The following is a 7,273-nucleotide window of genomic DNA, read 5'->3' as shown; positions in this document are numbered from 1 at the left end:
AAAAATAAATAAATTATGTATATATATATATATATATAACCAAGCCTTGTGATCTTGTTAAAACTGAGCTTTGTACCAGTCGTGACATCTCGACTCCTACGACACAACGATTGCAATCCTCCTGTTTCGGTCTAGAACCTTTGCTACTCCATCCATTCTTTTTTTTTTTCCTTTAATTTCTGTTGCTATAATAACAGAGTTGAGCACAATCACATTCAAGGAGACTGTCCAGATGTGAGTTCTGATGTATGTCACACCTGAGCACAACAGCAGTTCCCTATCAAGAAGGTGACAGCCCTCAGCCCTCGCAATCAGGTATCTCCGTGTCTTTTTCAACTTGCTTTTACACGTTTTGCACCTTTCAATTTTTAAGCAAATGTACTCTAAAATTAACAGCTAAATAGCAACGAGAATTTACTCAACACAGCTTGAATAGATGGCACTGCCTTCCCTTTGGGAATAAACACTCTTCTGCTACCATGGCGCCTTCACCATTTGAAATCTTTCTATTCTTTGCCTTCCTGTGGTCACAATTCAGAATGCAGGATTTTAAGGTTAGTTTTGAAAGGTGCAATTACTTGAAAATAAGTTTTCCTCTACCACTTTTCCACCTGAGAAGATACATGCAGCTTATTCTAACCTATGGGCTTGAAAAAAACCTGTTTTCCATGTTAACATAAGAATGCAGGTGTTTTATGTTTGTAAAAAACTGATAAATTAGGATTTTTCTTTTAAGAAAAAACATCCAGAGTCCTTTTCTGACAGGCAAGCCTATACAAACATTTTAATTTAAAAGAAAAGTGTTGATTTTTTTTTTAATTAAATATGCATTAATGAAAATCCCTGAGCAGCAGAGGGCAGTGCTTATATACAGAATGTACAGAATCTTGTCACAAGCCAATGTGGTTCTTTCTTTTTTGTCTGAAATGAATTTAGATGTAATTGAACGTTATCATCTGCTCCACAGATCTTATTCTTTATAAGTCTCTATTGATTTTTGAAGAATATAGCCTAAAAATATAAAATATAGAGTTAACAAAATCACTCTTAACAGAGGCTGTTTGGGGATTCTGCTGATGGCTTGTGGCAAATCAGCTGTTGACAGGTAAGAATGATTGATTGTTCTGATCTTGTGAAGCATTTCACAAGCAATGACCTCATCTTGTACTGCTTGTAACCACCTTGCTTCTCAAACGTGATCTCAGGAGGTGCTGGGAATGCAGTAGGCTCCTTGCTTTGTCTTCCTCATGGCCATGCCTTGACCTCATCAGCAGCCTGCAAGCAACTCTCAGGGATGATTTCATGAAATGCTTAAAAAAATAAATCTGCTGATGGACCATAGTGTTGTAGTAAAAGTGAATTGAATTGCCAACCTGTACAATTCCACTTGTTCCAAGGGATCCCCCAGGGTGACTGTTAAAAAGGGAGAAGATGTGTAAAAGCTCAGAGGAGCTGAAAGGCAGCTTCTAAGTTAATTTACAAAATGTGACTGATTCTGGCAGTGATTATTAGAGGGGGTTTTTTTTGTTTACATAACATGTAAAGCTCTTGGAAAATGTGACTGATTCTGGCAGTGATTATTAGGGGTTTTTTTGTTTACATAACATTCTTTCCTCATGCAAGCTTCAAGACAGGTTTAAGGTTGGTTTTCTGTGGGGATACACTCATGTGGCCGCAGAGGGAATGTTTCACCAACAAAGGAAAGCTCAGAAGGACTAGTGAGGTGACTGTAGCAGATGAAGTGACACCAAATCTGGTGCTGAGAGCAATTAAAAATAAGTCACCACGGATAAATGATGGCGTTTTATTTTAGCATATCAAAATTCTGAAAGCAAATAACATATTCAGAAATGTGTTGTATGCAACTAATATTGATTTATAATTTTTTTTAGCAATTCCTATGCATTTTTAGTTCCTTTTCAGAGAATTAAGATGTCCTACTGCACTTCTGAATGCTTCTTAAAACAAAATGTGATGAACTAATGACAAACAAATGTAGGAATCAGTAAGCATCAACCAGGAGTCCAGATCAGTGATAACAAGCAACAGTAGGAGAAATGTAGTAACTTCCACATTGCTGAGCTCGTTCCAAGCATATCTGGAAACCAATATTACACAGTGATTAGAAACACTCTAAGAAGAAAGGAACATAAACATCATTAATCAAGAAGATGTTTGCTAATATCAGCTTGATTTGGAAGGAAAGCAATCAATAAATACAAGGGCCAGAGTACAGACAGAGACAGCATGATAAAGAGCTCAAAAAGGCTGAAGTGACTGGAGCTCCTGGAAAAACTCCAGCAGAGTTGAGCATCTCTAACCTCGAGGTTCTACACAGCTGTAAGGGGATGAAGCTCTTCTGTGTGGTTTAGCTCAAGGAAGACTATTGTGCTTTCATCAATAATTTAAGAGTTAATAAAAAATTCCTGAGGAAAGAGGCTCTTATAACAGGGGAAAAAAGGTATCAGTTTGTATTATTGAGGAAGCAAAGAGGCTGGGAACATGAATAGAGATGCCATAGCTTGCCACTGCCACTGATGTCTAAGGGGGCTGGACATCAAGGAAATTTATGGCACAATTCCTGTTCCCCCTTGCTCAGAACCACTGTTAACCACCCTGTGAAGAAAAGGATCCATTTTTCAGAGTAAAACGTTCAGAGCTTGTGATACAAGTGTTTTCCAGCCTGAAGCAGAGTAGTCAAAAATCATTAAATTTGTAGCTGTAGGTGACTGCTTCTGTTCTTCCATTTAAGTCTTTGCTTTTCTTCTTCTGGCTGCTTCTTCCTTGCCTGTTGTCCTTCATCTTCCTTCACACTAAACTGCCAGCTGGTACCATCCTGCAGCAATACACCAGGGTGCCTGTCTGTTCTTCCACAGAGGGACCAAAGCACGTTGCTGTCTGTTGACACAAAACTCGAAGGCATCTAGAAAACAAACCCACTGTGGACAGGCAGCGTGATCCAACCCAGTGAACAGTGACAGGACACACTGAAAACTGACTGGTGACACCAGAGCCAAACACAAAGTCATCCCCTTAGGGCAAAGCTCAGAGTCTCACTTTGGATTTTTCAATAATAAAGGAGAACAAATTTAACACATTCTTATTCTTATTCTTATTCTTATTCTTATTCTTATTCTTATTCTTATTCTTAATAATAATAATAATAATAATAATAATAATAATTTTTATTCCTCCAAACATTAACAATCATTAATTCAGGAATCCTGAAAAATGTTGATATAAATACCCACAGTATAAATTTATACTGCCAGAATTAATGCACAGCCAAGTAACAGATATATGTTTGGTGAAGTGTTTTCCTAAGGATTCAAACCTTTCCATCTCCTCCCCAATTCTTTCTTCTGGCCTCCACTACCATAGCATCTGATTGCCTCAAAACTTTATGTATTGCAATAGTTAGGAAGAGCTAAAATGTAGCTTGCAACATGACTCATTAAAGTGGTTTGAATCAAATACTATTAATATACCAGCCCACAGGAGCAGAACTCTGTACATATCAAAAGAAAAAAACTGCAAAGCACAGCGGAGACTCAAAAAATGGATAGAGGAACTGACCTTAAAATCCTACTGAGATGTGAAAGAAAAGCAAACTAACATGCAAGTTCCTCCCAACAAGGAAAATTAAAGTGGTTTTGCCACAAGCAATTACTATGTTTTATATTGTTTCATAACTTGGTGATTTCAGTGTCCAGTTTATTATAAAGAATATGGCTGCTATAAAAGACAGAGTGGTTTGAAAACTGTTCAATGCCTTTTTTAAAGGTAACTGCTTGTAGAAAACAGTTTAATTTTTATTTTTCTAAATGGCTTTTGGAGCTGAAAAAATTCAGTCTTTTTCAAGGGTTTTTTTTTTCTCTTTATTTGGTTTTCTACTCCTTTTTGCCTTTGCCAGTGAACACAAAACATCCTGGGGAGAAAAAAGGAACCAAAATAACCAAAACCCACGCATTATTTCTTTTTTTTATTTCCCCAAAAATTCTGAATACTTAAAAAAATCTGTAAAAATGCAATGCTGCCCCAAACTGAATGAACTATTTTCAGTTTTCAGCAGATCATCGTGATCTCAAAAAAGCAAGCACAGTGTTTAGAGGGCTGAGCAGCAGCAGAGAGATTAGGAATATGAATTACAGTTCCAGGAGAGAACTGGATGGTTAAATCCAGTTCCCACAGTGAGCTTGGAAAACATGAATTATATTCCCTTTCTTCCTCCCTTTCTGAGTAGCATCTGCCTTGTTTCCCCAAAGATCAGTTGTGCTTCTCCTTCCTCTCTGTTCCTGCCTCTCCCTGATTCCAGTCATTTCCTGATTCCTTCTGATTCTGACATGGAGGTGCCTCACACTTGTACTCTATTCCCTGTTCTCCTGCACAGGAACAGGAGACACGTAGCCTCATGTAAACTGGGTGGCATTGCTACTCCAAATTGTTCATAAATAAAACTACCAAATCTTCAGAAGAGATTGCTGTCAGCTTGGGACTAATGTACGTTCCACCATTCAGCCATTAATTATCTTTAAAGAAGGATTTGTCAGGCATTGTTATGAGTCTAACGGAGCTCATCTTACTTTTTAACTGGTGGAAAATCAGCCATCAAGGAACACGGAACATCTGATTTTCCAATTAAATTCTGCTACAGTTTGGAACGTGGTTTTTTTTTGCAGAGACATGTGCCTAGCTGCCTGAATATTGCCTGGACAACAGGCAGAAAGATCTGTTCTTGAGCTATCCACACTAGCAATCATGTTTTTCTCCATGCAAATTGGCTCAGAATAGGTTTATTTTGTCCCTGTATCAATAATCAACAGCAAGATTGAAAGATGAGGAAGAAAGACAACAGACCAACCTGAAGGACACTGCAAAAACCTGAAGTGAAAGATGGGTGACTGTCTTCTAACAAGTAAACAAAGAGAATGAGCTTATAATTGATTGGAAACTACAGGACAACCACAACAAAGAGCTGCCAATGATGAAGGTCAAGAGGGAGACGCGGGCGAGTCGGCACGGTCAGTCATTGCTCACTCGAGCTTTTCAACGACGTTGTCTTGCAAAGAACAACACGTGCGATGACGATGATGTCAGATGGTATCTGTTCACAGGCCACACTCTTTGCATATGATTTCTCTTCTCATGTTTTCACAATGTGTCAGTAACGTGAAAAACAGGAGAGAAGAACAGATACTATTTCTCTGTGAGTCTGCTTTTATTTTTGCACCCTAAAATGATGGAAATTCCATGTTGGGTCCTTGCTTTGGTTACATTCCTTGAGGGTGCAGGTTGCAGGAGGGAGATGATTCCAGCATGGCAATGTTTGATTTGATTCCTCTGCTCATAGCAGATAGGGCTGCAGAAAAGCCTTGTAAAATCTAAATTTGAGGGGGAAAAAAAAAAAGTCTTCTGTAATTTACATATGAACTCTTCTGAGATTTCAGAGAGTGTTAGTAAAGGAATAAAAAGATATCTTTAACTTTTTCTTGTACTAGAAGAACATACCACCGTGTTTCTCTCAACAAAGCCAAAACCAAAGAAAAACCAGTATTACCCCCTAGGTTACAGTGTTACACTCCAAGAGTATCCTGAGTTGATGTAATTCTGAATATTGCCTCTTACCTATATGCTTCAACTGAGACTTCTTGTTTTACTGGTTTGGGATTTTTAGAAGATTGCATACTTCTCCATGGATAGGAAAAGATCATTCTTAAAGTTACCGGGAAGAAGCAATAACTCACATTTTCCTAATGCAAAAGGGAAAAAAAACACTGTTCCCACAAACATGGACTTTGGCACGTACATGTCTGTGTATATGTAGATATATAGATACATGTCTGTGTATATGTAGATATATAGATACATGTCTGTGTATATGTAGATATATAGATCCATGCCTGACATGCTGTGTCTTTGAATTTAAAGTACCAGGTATAGCCTAATAGCTGTAGTCCTCTGTACCTTAGGATTCTGAAGCAAATACAGTTCTAACATGCTGCCTACAGACACTCATGGCTCGGATGATTCATAGTCACATAGTTTCTATATCAAGCCTAGTGAACATACACAATCACATGGACTTCAGAGCAGTGCCCATCACCCAAGCAGCCAGAACAAGCCTTTCCCTATTCCCCCCACACTGATGTTCCACTCTCCAGCCAGGCTGCTGAGTTTTTTCCTCACATTTGTTTTTGAAGCACTGCTCTTTAGATAGCCTTTCCAGACTCCCAAAAGCACTGACTTACTGACTTTGTCCACAGCTATACCATATAGAGAAGAATTAACATAAAACATGCTAATTATTACTCACTACCTAAACCAGAAGCATCTACAGGTGCCGAGGATTAATGCAATACTCCTCCTTCCTTATCTCTGGATGACTGATTAGAAAATAGACAAAAGAAAGCGGACTATTCATTTCAGATATTTTATTAGAATAGTAAATAGAAACTCAAACTAACAATTTCCAAACAAGAACACAGAGAAGACTCTGGTTTTAACAGCATCTAATGGAAATTATGATTGCATTATTTAGTATCTTTCAGGAGGACTAGAATTTGCTGCTTTTACCTGCAAAATTAAGCACGGAGATGTTACAAGTAAGACTTTGTAACGTCTGGAACTAGTGTCTGGTGTGGCAGAGTCTTCACTACTTTGAGCAGAGCTGTAGCTACTTGTGAACCCAGCACTGAGAATGGATACAAGCATCACACGAGTTGGAACTAGGCCCAGTTGAGGCCCCAAGTTATGACCACAGGTAATAACACAATATATTATACACATATTGAAAGCCTAATTTTGATTAATCTCTCTCTCAAATATGCTCATATCTGGAAATTGTAAACTTTTGTGTAAATGTTCGTGTCAAGAAATGTACAGAAAAGGTTTGTTCAAAGCCAAAAGAGACTTACCAAACTAAATCTGTGCAAATATTTTGATACCTTCAAGAAAAATACAAGTTTCTGGCCAATTTAAGGACCATTACGTCCATTCTCCAAACAGAAGTCAGACACCTATGTAACATGTTAAAAGATAATCTCAGTGACGTATTGTTAATCAATGAAAATTCTTTGTTACAAATCCTTTTACTGCCTCAGTTTCCAAAGAATTCAAAGGAAATTATATTCTACAAATCTCATTAGTTGCTATCATCTGGCACCAGCGTTGTTTAGAAGCACTGCAATGGTACTTTGTTTTGTTGTGGCATAAGAGGCTCCCAGTCCACAATACTCTGGTCAGGCACTGAGTGAATCATCATTTATGATGCTTG

General features: G+C 38.0%; 1 protein-coding gene across 1 annotated transcript in view; it reads right to left on the bottom strand.

Moving 5' to 3' along the window:
* BIRC7 (baculoviral IAP repeat containing 7) overlaps nucleotides 1–6,944 on the bottom strand; it is a 16,141-nt gene extending 9,197 nt beyond the window's left edge. Inside the window, exon 1 of the mRNA XM_029087525.1 lies at nucleotides 6,915–6,944. The gene's annotated coding sequence lies outside the window, so the exon portion shown is untranslated. The remainder of the gene's footprint in view (nucleotides 1–6,914) is intronic.
* Nucleotides 6,945–7,273: the final 329 nt, after the last annotated feature.

This window comes from Antrostomus carolinensis, unplaced genomic scaffold (assembly GCF_000700745.2).
Source record: "Antrostomus carolinensis isolate BGI_N321 unplaced genomic scaffold, ASM70074v2 scaffold5521, whole genome shotgun sequence".
Lineage (NCBI taxonomy): Eukaryota > Metazoa > Chordata > Aves > Caprimulgiformes > Caprimulgidae > Antrostomus > Antrostomus carolinensis.
Note: the sequence above shows the minus strand (reverse complement) of the source record. Positions and strands in the feature narration are given on the sequence as shown.